The 16,605-nt window shown below is 50.2% G+C and overlaps 1 protein-coding gene and 3 gene segments (V, D, J or C); all 4 read right to left on the reverse strand.

The window, feature by feature from the left end:
• Positions 1-16,605, reverse strand: part of LOC102932895 — a 489,191-nt gene that overhangs the window by 271,415 nt on the left and 201,171 nt on the right.
• The window catches only part of LOC102940154 (immunoglobulin epsilon heavy chain-like), a 1,331,510-nt gene that overhangs the window by 237,240 nt on the left and 1,077,665 nt on the right, over positions 1-16,605 (reverse strand). The window lies entirely within an intron of this gene.
• The window catches only part of LOC119563587, a 797,667-nt gene that overhangs the window by 217,208 nt on the left and 563,854 nt on the right, over positions 1-16,605 (reverse strand).
• LOC119567833 overlaps positions 1-16,605 on the reverse strand; it is a 275,078-nt gene that overhangs the window by 51,446 nt on the left and 207,027 nt on the right.

Below are 16,605 nucleotides of genomic sequence, written 5' to 3' on the forward strand. Positions count from 1 at the left end.
TCCATTCACCACCCTTCTTTCTGAAGTATCTCTTACTATCCATCCAGTCTCCTTATGCATTATTTTATGCATTATCTAGATCTATTCATCAAAGTTTCCTTCTGCATGATCTATCCACCCATCCTATCCTCTGCCATACCTTTGTCTGTTTTCCCCTCTTTACTTGCTGTCCATTTTCCTGCCCACCTGCAGTCTCTCTCTCTGCACTATGTCTGTTTATCCATCTTTCCCTTGGCAATATTTGACTTTGTCTGTTCTCCCTTTTGCAATCCCTGTCCATCCGTCCAACATCTGCAGTGTCATCTGTCTACCTTTGCTTCTACAACATCCATCCATCCGTCCGAAATTATGCAATATCCTCTATGCATCCATCCATCCTCATGCAGTGTCATGAGTCTGGCTGCCCATCCCTCGGCAGTGACTTGCTATTGTTCATGATATTGCAGCTCCTAGATGTCCTGACCAAGGTTAGGGCCCCATTGTGATGGGTGCTGCATGAACACACAGAGCAAACATCCTTAATGCAAGTCTCAGCACAGAGAGGCTGGGAGGGGGTATTTTGGCACAAAAGGATTATATCTGGGATGCTCGAAGGGGTGAGACACCAATCTCCCCCTGGAATTATGAGTTTATTTCAGTGGCAACTAATTGCCTAAGAGTCCTTTAAAGACCCCAGCCCAAGTGGCTTGTCTCTGGTCACGCTGCAGGTCAGTGGGAGAGGTGGGAATAGAGCCCTGGTCCCCCATCTCCAAGACTTGTGTCTTAACCATTGCACCTGTCCAGCAATGTAGCCCTAGCCACTCTGGTGTCAGAACCCCTGGGAGATGCTTCCTCACCTGACCACATAAGGTGGAGGCAGAGCCTCCAGGAACCTGGTGTTATGTCTGCAGGGAGCTAGGCGGCAGGGTGAGACTGAGTTAGGAGCCTTCATTCCCAGCAGCTCTGTCCCCATTGTCCCTGGATGTGTGAACAGGTGGGTGGTGTTCAGGGGAAGTGATTTCACTTCTGAGTACGGCACTGGGGAGACCGACACTGGAATACAGCATCCAGTTCTGGGGTCAATGTGCAGGAATGGTCAGAAGCGGTAACAGAATGTTAGGCTCCATTAGGAAAGGGACAGATAATAAGACAGTAAGTACCATATTGCCTCTGTATAAATCCACGGTATGCCCACAGCTTGAATACTGCGTGCAGTTCTGGTCGCCCCATCGCCAAAGAGATATAATAGAAATGGAAAAGGTACAGAGAAGAGCAACAGGGCTACGGAGCAGCTTCCATGAGGAGAGATTAAAAAGGCTGGCACTGTTCATCTAAGGAGACAGCTAGGGGGGATTTGAGAGAAGTCTATACAATCATGGCGGGTGGCGAGAAAGTGAATCAGGATGTGTTATTTACTCCTTCACATAACACAAGAGCCAGGGGTCACTCAATGAAATTAAATGGCCACAGGTTTTAAGCAAACACATGGAAGTACTTCTTCACACAACACAGAATCAACCTGTGGATGTTGTGAAGTCCAAAAGCATAACTGGGTTCAGAAAAGAATTAGGTAAATTCATGGAGAATAGGTCCATCAGTGGCTATTAGCCAAGATGGTCAGTGATGCAACCCTATGTTCTTGGTGTCCCTAAGCCTCTTACGGTCAGATGCTGGGACTGTATGAAAGTGGATTAATCACTCGATAATTGCCTCATTCTGGCCATTCCATCTGATGCATCTGGTATCAGCCACTGTTGGAAGACAGGCTACTGGGGTAGATGGATGACTGGTCCGATGCAGTACCGCCATTGTTATGTCAGCATATTCAAAAAGAAGTTTGAAAAATTGGAGTGAGTGCAAAAGAGAACTAGAAAAATGATTAGAGGGCTGGAGAAAATACCTTCCAGTGAGAGATGGGAGGAGCCGAATCGGTTGAGCTTATGAAAGAGACATTCAAGAGATGACTTCATTGATATGTATAAGTACCTCCATGGAGAGTGACCGGGGCCCTGGTGGGCCATGCTGAGATCGCCCAAGTAGGGCATATTGCAAAGAATAGGGCAGGCAATCCCCCAAACTGGTGGTTATTCTGATAGATTCACCAAACTAACAACAAAACAGCTTCTACAATACCTTACTGATTACCCAGAATCCAGAAATACAGTTCCCTTAAAGCAACCCAGCCTTGAGCTCCCACCCAGACAGCCAAGTCAAATATGATGAGGATTACTGAAAATCTTGTTAATCATATAAAAGTTCTGCCAATCCCAAGGGATCGGAGACATTGCCCATCTGGTCAAGGAATATTTCAGATCTTACCCAAATAGATGCTTACGGCCAATTCTTATTAACTAAACTATAATTTATTAAAAAAGAAAAGAGAGAGAGAGAGAGACTTCTGGTTAAAAAGTACAGGTAGGAATAGAGTTCTTAGGTCAGTTTCATAGCAGAGATGGTTAGCTTCAGAGTTGCAACGAGTCCCTTCTAGAATCAGTTTATCAGGTTATAGTCCAATGTCCATGGCCAATATCAGGGTGATCCAGAATAGAACTGGAGGCCTCTGTCTTATGACTCAAACTTCCCCTGACAAAGCTTAAGCAAATCTGAGATGAAAGGATCAGGGCCCAAGAATTTTTATAGACCCCTGGCAGGCTACTGTCAGCCTCTTGACAGCAGGTATTCCTTGGGTGAAGGATAGTGTCTTTGAAGTAACTTCCTATTTCCTAAAAAGAAAAGGAGTACTTGTGGCACCTTAGAGACTAACCAGTTTATTTGAGCATGAGCTTTCGTGAGCTACAGCTCACTTCATCGGATGCATAGCATATCGTGGAAACTGCAGAAGACGAAGAAGAAGAAGGTCTTCTGCAGTTTCCACGATATGCTATGCATCCGATGAAGTGAGCTGTAGCTCACGAAAGCTCATGCTCAAATAAACTGGTTAGTCTCTAAGGTGCCACAAGTACTCCTTTTCTTTTTACGAACACAGACTAACACGGCTGTTACTCTGAAACCTTCCTATTTCCTAAGCATCACCAGTAATTAGCTACATGGATTAACATAAAGCAATTGCCTACCTCCCACCATTTGCAGGTACTTTACTGTATCTTCTATGATTCTATATACTTCAAAGAGAATTTAAGACAGTGATATCACTACATTCACAGTTCATTTAAATGTCAATATCTCCTTTTGATTTCTGAATCAGCAGAGTACAGTGATAGACAGGAACTGTTTGGTTACATTGTCAACCTCTAACAATATATATGTAAACACACAACACCCAAAGGCGCCGACTCCGTGGGTGCTCCGGGGCTGGAGCACCCACAGGGAAAAATTAGCGGGTGCTCTGCACCAAGCAGCAGCCAAGCTCCCCCCTCCTCGTCTCCTTTTCCCACTCCCCCGAGCGTGCCATGTCCCCGCTCCTCCCCCTCCCTCCCAGCTTCCTGCTCCCCCCTGCTGCCTAACAGCTGTTTGGCGGCGCTTAGGACTTTCCGGGAGGAGGGGGAGGAGTGGGGACGCCGTGCGCTCGGGGGAGGAAGCGGAGAAGAGGCAGGGCAGGGGTGGGGACTTGGGGGAAGGGGGTGGAATGGGGTGGGAAGAGGTTGGGGCTGGGGTGAGAAAAGGCAGGGTCGGGCTGGGACTTTGGTCAAGGGGTGGAATGGGGGTGGGGCAAGGGCAGTGCAGGGGCGGGAAGAGGCGAGGCAGGGGTGGGACCAGGGGCAGAGCACCCACCGGGCAGAGGGGAAGTCAGTGCCGATGACAACATCACAAACATTATCTACTACTATGTCTCTAAAGAGAAATCTGGGGAACCATTGAAAGACTTGCCAGAAACAGACAGGAGTGGAGGAGCTTCATCACTGCCCTAAATGTCAGAGGCGTAATGGGAACTAACTAACTATGTCTCTGAAGCTTGAATCTGGGTTAAGTAGCCTGCTAGTTGTGTAACCCTTTCTGGCCCTGTGTCACAGCGAGAAAACACTAGGCACTAAAGGTGTCTAACTTAGTATAGAAAGGCTTAAGAGGTGCCAATGGCTGGAAGTTAAATGCAGAGAGAACAAATTAATAATAAGGCACAACATATGGAAGGAAACCTTTGGAACTAACTTCCAGTGGAAGTGGTGAAGTCTCCATCTCTTGAGATTTGTACATCCAGCCTGGGGTCCCTTCTGGAAGATATGCGCCCATCAAAGACGAGTCATTGGGCTCCGTAGTGGGCTAGCTGGCTGAGATTCTCTGGCCTGTGGCATACAGGAGGTCAGACTTGATGCTGTAATGGTTCCTTCTGGCCTTAAGATCTACAAATGCACCAGTCAAGGTTTCAGAGCTAGGAAGGTCATGTCAATTATCCACCACCGAACTCTATGGCCCAGGTCATAGAGTGCGTTGGTGGGAGAATTAAGTTTTCAGCCTGTACATCTGGAGAGCTGTGGTCTTCCACTGTGGCTGTAAACCAAACCCAGAGCGAATCATTGTCTCTGGGCCACGATGTTTCAATAACTGTAGTTTCCCAGATAAAGCGGAGAGGGACTGTAATCCTGATGTCCCTTTGAGTGCCCAGGTGTGTACAAAATTAAGGAGGCTCCAGGCCATTTCCCAGGCGATGTTCATGCCATTGACAAGACACATGGACAGGCTCAGGGAATGCTGGGCTGTGAGTCCTTCCAGCTCTTGGGAACGGGTTCCCAATGGAGCCCAGGCTGGTGGTGGGTGAAAGGGGCTCTGACTGAATGGTATCCCATGTGGGATGAGTTGGGAGAGGTCTTGACTCAGTCCCCATGACACAACCACATAAACGGCTGAAGGAATTAGAAATGGGCCATGGAGACGTCTGCCTACAGGGAGAGAGGTCACGCTGTGTGATGGTGGCAGAGTCGCCCCAAGGGAAAAGTCAGTTGGGGGCCATCACTTCTGTTTCCAGTGTGTGACAATATGGGGCAGCTCAGGGTGTTGCTGATGGGGTGGCCGTGCCTTTCCCCCCTTTTTGTAGGGCTTGCGGGTGGGCTGGTCAGGTGTTGCCCAAATGTGGTGATGAGCTACAGATCTTTCCCCTTCTAGGAGAATGGGTTGAAATGGAGTCCAAGCGGGTAGTGGCTTAAAAGTTGTTCCCATCAGATGGCCCCGTTATTAGGTGTATTACAGTCGTGTGTAGAGGTCTCCACTGAGTTTGGGACCCCAATGCGCTAGGAGCTGCACACACATAGAGTAAGAGATAGTCTCTGCCCAGGAGAGCTAAATGTCCAAACAGAGAAAGGATGTGAAGGGAAACTGAGGCACAGAGAGGGGAGGTGAATTGCCTGAGGTCCTGCAAAGTCAATGACAGAGCTGGAAATAGACCCATGGGGGTCCTGAGTCCCATCCTAGTGCCCTGTTCGTTGGACCTCACTGCCTGTGGGATGATACAAGTTGAGGGAGGTCTCAGAACAGCTCTGTGGTTAAATTCCCCAGGTCCCCAGAATAGGGATCGGGGGGAATTGGTGCCTCTGCTGCCCGGGAACTGTTCCCAGCACGGCTCAAGCTGGCATTGGCTGGGAAGATGCCGCTGTTGGATGGGGTGCATGGCCCCATTGAGCTATGCATTGGCAGGTCTCAGCCCAGCTCTGTTGCTGGCCTGGGGAGGGGAATCGCATGCTCGGAGTGGCTGGGGTGTGTAAAGGAGCCAAAGGGCGTGAAATTTAATGGAAGTTGGGGCTGAAATCCCTGAGGCTGCTGTGAGAATTGCAGCCTGTGACGGGGGGTCTCCACCTGCAGCCTGCCCGGTCTCCCCTGGCAGGGACCCTCTGTCTCTGGCCCTGGACGGGGATCTCCTGCCAAGAGCACAGATCGGAGCTCCCCGCTGTGCCCGCTCAGCTCCCTGGGTTAACGAAGAGGCCTCTCTAACCGGCACGTGTGTCTCATCCCCAGCTCCTCTCTGCCTCATGGAGGACCAAGGCGTCTCTGTTGAAGGAGGAGAGGAGGAATCTGACGGTCTCTGGACACCTGTTGCCTTCATTGCTCTCTTCCTGCTCAGCCTGTTGTACAGCGCCGGCGTCACGCTGCTTAAGGTAAGAGCAACAGCGACCTTCATGGTCCCGTGTCACTGCTGAGAGCAACAACCCGTGCTCAGGAATCGATCCCACGCCATCAGCATGCAGCCAGCCGCCAGCCGCCAGCCGCCAGCCACGGGAACTGCTTAGTCACCCACACTCAGTGATGAAATTCAATAAGGACAACGCCAGGTACTCCACTTAGGAAGGAGCAATGAGTTGCACACACACAAATGGGAAATGACGGCCTAGGGAGGAGTACTGCCGAAAGGGACCTGGGGGTCCTAGGGGATCACAAGCTAAATATGAGTCAACAATGTAATACTACTGGGAAAAAAATGAATTCTGGGATGTATTAGCAGGAATGTTGTAAGGAAGATACGAGAAGCAATTCTTCTGCTCTACTCCGTACCGATACGGCCTCTGCTGGAGTCTTGTGTCCAGTTCTGGGGACCATATTTCAGGAAAGATGTGGAAAATTTGGAGAAAGGCCATAGAAGAGCAAGAAAAATCATTCAAGGGCTAGAAAACATGAGCTGTGAGGGAAGATTGAAAGAACTGGAGAAGAGAAGACTGGGGTTTCCTGGGTGGGGGAATGAGATTAGAACATTTTACAAATCTATAAAAGGTTGTTCTAAAAAGGAGGGTGAAAAATTGTTCTCGTTAACCTCGGAGGCCAGGACAAGAAGCAATGGGCGATAATTGCAGCAAGGGCGGTTTAGGTTGGACATTGGAAAAACCTTCCTAACTGTCAGGCTGGGTAAATACTGGAACAAATTGCCCAAGGAGGTTGTGGATCCTCCATTGTTGGAGGTTTTTAGGAGCACGTTAGAGAAATACCTGTCAGGGATGGACTAGTTATGACTTAGTCCTGCCTCAGGGCAGGAGAGGGGACTAGGTGAGCTGTCGAGGTCTCTCCCTGTCCCACAGCTCTATGATGTTACGGTTGTCAGAGGCTAACACCAAAGTCAGGAGTTAGAGCCCAGGTTTAGGAACAGGTTACCTGGAGAGACTAAAGCCTGGGTGCAGGACAGCAGCCGGGCTGGATCCAGACGGGAAGAGGGGAGGAGCCAGGCTGGACCCAGACGGGAAGAAGGCAGGAGCCGGGCTGGACCCAGACGGGAAGAAGGCAGGAGCCGGGCTGGACCCAGACGGGAAGAAGGCAGGAGCCGGGCTGGACCCAGACGGGAAGAAGGCAGGAGCCGGGCTGGAACAAGCAGTCACAGCTGCTATGGCAGCCCTGGGGAAATTCTTTGGGCAGCTGCTTAACTTCTGCTGGGCTCATGAACCGGGCTGCTGACTCTGCCAAGCAATCAGGGCGGAGCCAATCAGGCAGCCGGCTCCAGGCCAGGTGCGCACGTCAGGTTGCCTGGGACTGGCTCTGCTGCCAGCCCTGATTCCTGACAGTGAACGATCAATGAGAGAGAATCAGGAACGATTACTTATTAATAATCCACCCCCCGTCATCACTAATTAACGAGCTGCCATCCAGGTTAATGCGGCAGTGATCAATACATGAGAGTCAACAATCTATTATCAATTCCAATCGTTTATCACTGAGAAATCAATAATCACGGATTGGCTGTCCCTGGTCAGTACCTAGTGATCTGTACTTAATGCTGAATAGCCATTAATCTGCAATGAATTATCAATAATCAACACTCCCAGATCAGTAATTAATGTTAAAGAATCGAGGATCAAGCATCAATAAGCTGCTAATAATTATCAATTGATAAGAATCACTTGTCAATAATCAGGCATTAATGATCAATGACCAAAACTGAATGATCCCTAATTAAGACGCAAGAGGAAGTGTTCCAAGAGCAAGGCTCCATGAGCGTCAATCAATGAGCACTCAGCCGTGATCGCTAAGGATCAGTCGTCGGGCCCAGAAGCACAAAGGGCCAGAGGTGCCCGTGAAGCCGGTTCTGTGCCGGGCCGCGGTGCAATGGGGCTGGTCCCAGAAGCAGGGAGAATCGGCGGAGGCAGCTGCGGCTCCCCAGGGACTTGGTGTGCGGCACCCGCTGGGCAGTGGCCGTTCCCTGAGGCGGTTTGACAAGGCCGGTGTCTCTGTCTGGAAGATGAGCTCCAGCTCAAGCCAGACATCCTGGCAGGACGCAGGCGTGGCTGGGCGAGGCTAGATGGTGCCAAGGGTCCCTTCTGGCCTTGCTCTCCCAGCCGAGGATGCTGCCCGTGAGCGGCACCGGCTGAACCCCTCTGCTCTCTGTGTCCCACAGGTGCGGTGAGTGCCCGGCTCCGGGCTCCTAGGAGGGGACAGCACTGCTTCGTCCTCTTCATTCCCTCCCTCCATCTTCAGCCCTGCCGGGCTCCGGCCCCCTCTCCGGACACCGGGAGGGACCATGTTCCACGGCAGCGCGGAGGGCGCGACAACGGCCGCTGAAGGGTCTGAGCTCCGCAGAACCCAGAGCAGGGAGGGCAGAGTCCTTCCCTGGACGTCCCCGTGGGGCAGCCCACGCTGGAGCTTGAGCTCAGCCCCGTGCCCTCAGTCCTCCACCCCCATCCCACGGCAGGGACTGGATTTCCTTGTGTGTCTGTGTGTGCAGGGCTGTAGTGTCCTGAGGCCTGGTCAACGTGGACTGTGGCGAGGAAGAAGAGTCTCATTTGCTCCATCGTTTAACTTGCAACTTACATGGGAATTGTGTGTTTGATCGAAAATAAAAGGAGTTAAGAATTGGTAGCTGCATTTCAGGGTGGTTTGGGGGATTTAACCAAGGAGAACGGTACCCACTGTATGTCCCAGCCCCCTGGTGTCTATCTACGCATCCGTCCATTCTCAGACATACACTCCTTCCTTCCTTCCATCCATCCATCCATCCATCCATCAGTGGTATTCCCTGCCCCAGAGATCTCCCCTTAGTGCCCCTCGGTCCCAGCTCTCTGGGTTCGTAGCTAGGCCCCCATCTCCCATTGGGGCCAGTGCAGCGGGCATCCTTCATTTTATTCTCCATGCCCAGAGGCGCCCCCTACAGACACGAAATGACCCTCTGGCGGCTGTCAGGGGTCCCTGAAAGTCGGGGATGGAGGTTATGAATGAGATGGAGCCTGATTTGTATATTTATTTATTTACTGTCACTCAGTGCACACAACAAAAGTCACACCCACACACCACCCATAAAAATCCCAATGAAGAGCTAAATATGCAACATACAGCACGACAGACACAACTCTGGCTATGGTCCTGCCCCAGGGCGGGGGGCTGGCTGGCGCAGGGGGTGGGGAAGGGGATATGGGGCCTTTCCCCTCTAGGGGGCGCTGGCTCTGATCCAGTCCCAGAGGAGGGGGCTGTTGGTCTCAGGAGGGTGGGAAGTGGGACTCGGGTTGTTTCCTCGCTAGGGGCACTGGTTCCCTGCATGGTACGAGTTGTCCGGTCTCAGCCCAGCTCCCAGCAGGGCAGCGTCCCCAGTGGCTGAGGGTGGATTAGGCCATGTGGGGTGAGCTCCTCACTCCCCCCAGGGGGTCTCCCAGGGGCACAGCGCTAGCGGGGGGCAGCTGTGGGACTCAGGGTGGTGTCACCAATAGAGCCGGGAGTCCCGGCCCCTTGTCTCCAGGCGGACGGGGGCAGCGGCCCCTACACCACGCGCTGGACAACGTTCTTGTACTCGGGGCCACTCGCCTGCTTCAGCTGCACCATGGCGGAGAACAGCCACTTCACCTGCAGGGGGGCAGAGAGAGCAAGGGTGAGAGGGGTCAGCACTGGGGGAGCTGCTCGGTCCGTCTGTCTGTCTGTGTCATCCCTTCCTGCTTTTATGTCTGTGTCTCATTCACTCAGTCTCTGTCTTATTCACCTATTCTTCTTTCTCTTTCCTTCTTCCGTTCTTTCTTTCCCTTCCATGCTGCCCTCTGTGACGTTATTGACGTGAACTGTGACCGCATGGATCATTGTTGCAACCACTGTTATATATTTGCAGGAAATGTTGTACAAAGGTTGTGGAGTGAGGTGTCTATGACAAGGTTATGATTTGCTGGTTGTGATGATCCTGTGTGTGTGTGTGTGTATCATTTTTGTAGTTGAAGTTATGGATACTGGCTATGGACTTGTATCTCAAAGTGTTTTGATTCTAAGTAGCCTCAGTCAAGCATTTGCTCAGCTTCTTGAGAAAGGACAGTTCTCAGTAAGTGCCCAATCAAGAAACACTTAACTGACAATCAATTTGGGAGATGCCAATCCACATCTGAGCTTTCCTGGGAACGTTCATACTAACATGTAAACAATGGCATCGGCCTGCGAACTGAGCCATGCATGGATATGTGACTTGCCCATGTGACTCCAGACTCCATCTTGCTGCTCTGATTTTCCACAGTAAGAAGAAAGGGGTGTCCTTCCATGGGCAGAGAATATAAAAGGCCCGGAAAACCCCTCCATTTTGTCTTGATCCTGCTTCAGACCTCTGGAGGAACCTTGCTACAAACTGAAGCTCTGAACAAAGGACTGAATGACCCCTCCCAGCTGTGGATGTTCTCCAGAGACTGGATTTGAACCTGCATCACTGCTACAAGCCTGCACCAAGAACTTTGCCATTACTCTCTGTGTCATAAATAGAAAGGGAAGGGTTCCAACCCCTCTGTGTGCAGTAACATAAAATCCCTCCTGGCCAGAGGTACAGAATCGCTTACCTGTGAGGGATTAATCAGTGCAATTAACCTAGTTGACACCTGAGCAGAAGGGCCAATGGGGAAAGAAAACACTTTCAGATTGTTTGTGCTCTCTTTGTTGTTCCCTCTCAGAACAAAGAGAGAGATGGAGCAGGTAACCCAGCTCCTAAAAGATCCTGAAATAATATGTCTAAAATTACAGGAATTGTAAGTAATAGGAAGGAAATGCGTTGGATTATTTTTTGTTTTAGCTTGTAAATTTTCCCTATGCTAAGCGGTAATTTTATTCCTGTTTTGTGTCTGAGAAGCAGAGTCAGAGGGGAATCCTCTGTGTTTTAAATCTTTTTATTTACCCTGTAAAGTTATCTTCCATCCCAATTTTGCAGGTGTGATTCTTTCACTTTTTTTTAAATAAAATTCTTCTTTTAAGAACCGGATTGATTTTCACTCCCCTAAAAACCAGGGATTTGGTCTGTGCTCACTTTGGTAACCTATTGGTTGGTATATTATTCTCAAGCCCCCCCCACCAAGAAAGGGGGTGAAGGGGCTTGGGTGGATATTTTGGGAGGGGGGGATAGGGCTCCAAGTGGCCCCTCCCTGAATGTTTGTTTAAATCACTTGGTGGTGGCAGCGATACCGTCCAAGGACAAGGAAAGGAATTTGTGCCTTTTGGAAGTTTTTAACCTAAGCTGGTGGAATATAATCTTCGAGGGTCTTTCATGCGGGTCCCCACATCTGTACCCCAGAGTCCAGAGTGGGGAGGGAACCCTGAGACTCTGGCTGGCTGGTTTGGTGCTTTAGAAGTGGAGAAAGCCCAGCCTTGGGCTGTGACGGCCCTGCTCTGAGCAATTTGCCCTGAATTGAGACTCTCAGAAGTGTCCCGCCAGAGGCAGCGTCGTTACAGTCGTGTAGTCGGGCTGGGATCCACAGAACCAGATCTGTTACGCTTTGGATCCGAACCCCACACTATCCAAAGCTGAATTTTGGTGTTGAGAGTTTGGCTGGCTAAAGAGCAGTTGCAATGGGTGAGCAACGAGCGTATGAGGGCTGTGAGAGAAAAGCCCTGGAAGATTTGTGTTCAGAAAAGGGGAAAAGCTTTAAAAAGAAAGCTACAAATGGAGGACTGGGAGATCTGTTCATGGGCAGGGATCAGGAGGCAGGACACAGCCCTTACCTGAGGCTACAGAAGCAATTGGAATGCAAAAGGCAGGAAATCAACTGCAGCTTGAGCACGAAGAGAAACGAGCAGACAGTCGATGGCTGGAAAAGCAGCAGAACGGCTGAAGTAGAGAAAGAAGCTGCTGAGGGAGAGAGAGAAGCCAAGGAAAGGAATGCTGAGCGAGAAAGGGAAGCTGATGAAAGAAAGAAGGAGGCGGATGAGAGCGAGGAAAGGGCTCGTAGGGGGCGCAGGGAGCTGCTGGCTGCCGAGGAGAAGGTTCACCAACTTCAGCTCCGAGGAATGGAAGAGCAAAGAAAGTCCTCGCTCCCTGGTGCGCCGCTTCCCCGCCATAATGAAAGGAACTGGGAAAGGATCTGTGCCATTTACAAAGATCCTGACGGCCTAGAGGAGTTTCTGTCTGCCTTTGACCGTCGATGCACTCTGCACGGGATCCCAGATGAGCAGCGAATGTCTGTCCTGCTGACCAGACTGACGGGAAAAGCCAGGGCACAAGGAGAGCAGAAAGGGGCTTTGATTGTGTTACCTACTGACAGTTTGACAACTTGTAGCAAGAAGGAAAAAATTCCTAAACTTGTTTGTGTTGAGCCTGACAACTTCCATGTTGCCAGTGACTGTGAGGAAAGTTGCAGAGGGAAAGAGAGTACCTCTAACCTTTTATCTAGCGAGTCTATGAGTTTGCCTGAAGGGGATTGTGTAGAAATCCGCCTGACGAGCCAAAGGTAACGCGGAATGTACGTGAGCCCCAGAAAGAGTCTGTTGTTGCTCAGGAAAGTGTTCCTCTAGAGCCAGCCCTAGGTGAAGAGGCCGGGTAAGGGCAGAATTTCTGTGAGGGGTGAATTGTTGCTTAGAGAAGCTCCTCGGGAAAGGAATCCTCAGGGTAATCTGTGCAAGCAGTTTGCTGTAGCTGAAGGGCGTGGAAGCGATTGAATCAAGAAAGTTTCAGGTCCTAACAGCCAGAAATTTTCTGTTGTGAATGGATCCACTGACTTTCCCTTTGAAAGATCCCGTGTGGATAGCTTTGAGAAGGTCTCAGATGGAGGGAAAGCTGTTAAGAAAGTCGAGCAGCCCTATAACACCAAGTGGCTGTGCTTGACCAGTTTGCTGGGGAGACGAGGTTGTTGAGAGAGGAATGTCTCCGCGCTGATTCTGTAAGGGAGCCGTCTGTGCTTCAGGGTCTGAGGACAGATTTGGATACTAATGTTTTAGAGCCGAACAATTTTATGGCCAATCAGCCGGTGAATTCTGTTAAGCAAGAGAAATCAGGGTTTGATCCTTCAGGACAAGGAGGAAAAAGAGAACTTGATTTTGCAAAGGGTAACCCTGAAAGGCCCAAACCCCAGTGGTATTGAGCCAAAGGTGGGGCATGACAAAAATGATGGTAGATGGACACTTGCAATGAATTTGTTGTTCTTGCTACTGGTAATTTTTGTAACGAATGTGTTGCTAGTACCAAGAACTGTAAAAACGTCCAGTGTGCCGAATCTTTTGGAAGAGCCCTTGAACCTGTTAAAAGAAATACATGAGAACACGCTTTATGTGAAAAGGCCTTGTGATGCCGACGGTTCACCGTTAATGCCTGGAAACGGTATTCGAACTTTTCACAGGGGAAAAGACATTCCAGACCGAATGTGCTGTACGAAAAGGTAAACTGAGGTACACTACCCTATTGCTTTCACGGCTAAATGCCACGATTCATATCCTATGGACACCACTAATATCTACATTCACTGGATATTAATTGGGTTCCAAACATTTGCCAGAATTTGGATAAATAAAGTAGCTGTTTTCTTTAGCTCTTGGCAAAATCACGTCAGACATACTGGAACCGGGCTGCAAGAGCAGAGCCAACCCACTATTGTTCAAACCACGTTTTCCCTTGAGTTTGTAAAGAGATTCAGTCAGGTCATTGAACATGACTTCGATAAACCGTTTCTGTTACACACTGGTACAGCTTCTCACCCAATACTAGCTGTAGTAAGACAGAACCAGGGATTGGGGAGCTCTTGGGATGCAGTCAGTGATGTTTGTGTCATTCCTTCCTGCATCAATTTTGCGTTGGGGATGTGACATTGTTGCCATAAGCTATCACCGTATAGATCATTGTTGCAACCACTGTTCTATATTTGCAGCAAATATTATACAAAGGTTGTGGAGTGAGGGTCTATGACGAGGTTATGATTTGCTGGTTGTGATGATCCTGTCTGTGTGTGTGTATGATGTTTGTAGTTGAAGTTATGGATATTGGCTATGGACTTGTATCTCAATGTGTTTTGATTCTAAGTAGCCTCAGTGAAGCATTTGCTCAGCTTCTTGGTTAGCCAGTGAGGTAAAACCAAAGTCCTCTGTGTCTGGCTGGTTTGGTGTGCCTTAGAAGTGGAGAAATCCCAGGCTTGGGCTGTAACTGCCCTTCTCTAAGCAATTTGGCCTTAATTGATACTCTCAGAAGTGTTCCACCAAAGGCAGCATCGTTACAAGAGGCAACATCGTTACACTCTCTTCTGTGCTAGACTCATTCATTCTTTCGTTCCTATATTCGTTCTCTCTCTCTCTCACCTTGAACAGGGTCATGGTGGCACTGTAGCACACGCTCAAGAGGAAGAGGGTGATGAAGACCGAGATGGTGGACCAGACGCCGTCTATCTCCTTGTCTCCATCCTCACTGCAAAACTCACCTGACACGATCACCTCTGTTGGGGGAGAGAAAGAGACATCAACTCCAACTCAGCCACTGTGACAGAGAGAGCTCGGACTGTGAGTCCAACACCAACCTGCCTTTCCCCTTCTCTCTCCATCCTTCCATCCCTCCACTCCTCTATCGCTGGATACATCCACCGATGCCTGACCACAAAGCATCCATCATTGCATCCCTAGACACACGCCTCCTTCCATTCATCCATCTCTAGATGTATCCATCCATCTGCCCATCCCCATTCACTCCTCCATCCATCCATGACCACAAACCACCCATCGATCCGTCCATCCATGACCACAAACCGCCCATCGATCCATCAGTCCATCCTTAGATACCTCCATCCATCCAACTATTCCTAAATACACCCCTCCAGCCATCCACTTTTAGGTACATCCATCCATCCATGACCAAAACTCATCATCCCTAGACACACCCCTCTATCCATCCATCCATCCATGATAGCAACTCCCCCATCCACCCAGCAGTCCATCCCTAAGACGCACCCCTCCATCCATCCACCCACCCCTGCCCACTGTGATGAAATGAAGGATGCAGAGCCTCCCAGGTCTCATCTCACTCGTCCCATGTGGCCGTGGCCCTACACCCTGGCACTGAAGCTTGTTGAATTTCTCTGTGCCTCACTTTCTCTGCCTGTGAAAGGAGACTCAGGATCCCTCTGAGGTGGGCGAGGTGCCGGGATGCTGCCATGGTGCAGGAGCTCCCAAAAGACCAGGATGGATGGATTTCACACGTGTGCCTCTATGACCCTGATCCCAATGTAACTATACACCCAGAAGCCACATCAGATGGAATGCAGCCACCTCTGGGCCTGTTTATACAGGGCTCTCTTGCCAACCTGGAGTTGCCTCAGCTGTGGGGATTTTGAACACTGTCGTTTTTAAGAACAGAGCCACAAGAATCTTAAGGATGGGATCTAATGTTTCTCTCTGATACATAATAGATGCTGCTCCCTGAAGCACGGTGCCCCCTACTGAGCCCCCTGCCCTAGAGATGTCTGGAGAACAGGTGCATGGATCTGTGTGGGTGCATGTTTGTCTCTCTCTGTGTTGTGTGTGTCTGTGTGTGTAGAAACAGCCCAGGTGGGAGGGTCTCTGGGTCATTCCATGTGACAGGTGTGTCCATCTGCCCTGGACTGAGCTCTCTCTCAGCCAGCCCGCACACTCTCTTTCTCTGTGTCCCCTGCACGGCCCCCAGGATAACAGCCCTACCACTGCCGCTGCAGGCTACCCACTCTTTAATGCAGGTGCGAGTTCTGTGTGCTGCACTGGTGGGTTTGAGCCCTGCGCTCGCCCATCCAGCCTTGGGGCTGATACACACATGGGGGGAAGGTGTGTGAGTGAGGGGCTGGGTAGGAGATGGGACTCATGTGGGGGGCCATAGGGGTATCTGCATCATCTGTCCCACCCCACTGTCTGGGTACACATGGGTTATAGCCTAGAGGGGATCTTGCCTCAATGAGATGCTTGGCCATCCACCGAGACACGTACTCACCCAGCCATCCCACGCTCCACCCATCCTTATCTCTAACCATTTTCTATATCTTCCGCCCATCCATATAGATCTATACCCATCCATTCTCCTACCTCCACATCCATCCATCTCCATCATCATCCCTACCCATCTATCCATTCATCCTCACCCATGTTTTCCATCCATCCACGCAACCCCATCCACTTATCTATCATCCCTTTATATATTATCCATCTCCAACCATCCATCACCATATGTCTCTATTAACACACTCAGTCGTCCATCCATCCATTGCCACATTCACCCATCCATTCATCCTGGTCTATCTGTCACTCACCATCTGTACCAGCCCATCCATCCGTCTGTCCATCACCATCCATCCGCATCGGTACTGATCCATTACCATATGCACCCACCTACCCATTCATTTATACATCCATCCATCCCCACCTATCCCCATCTCTAGCCTTCCATCTATCGCAGTCCATCTACGGCCATCCATTTATCCATCCCTTCATCCTTCAGAAGGGGTACCCCTCCTACCTTCACCATAGATTTATCCATCAATCCCCATCCACTTATCCATTGGCACCCCACCCGTGAACCATCCACCCATGATTCCC

The sequence above is a fragment of the Chelonia mydas genome, chromosome 13, assembly GCF_015237465.2.
Source record: "Chelonia mydas isolate rCheMyd1 chromosome 13, rCheMyd1.pri.v2, whole genome shotgun sequence".
NCBI classification, from domain to species: domain Eukaryota; kingdom Metazoa; phylum Chordata; order Testudines; family Cheloniidae; genus Chelonia; species Chelonia mydas.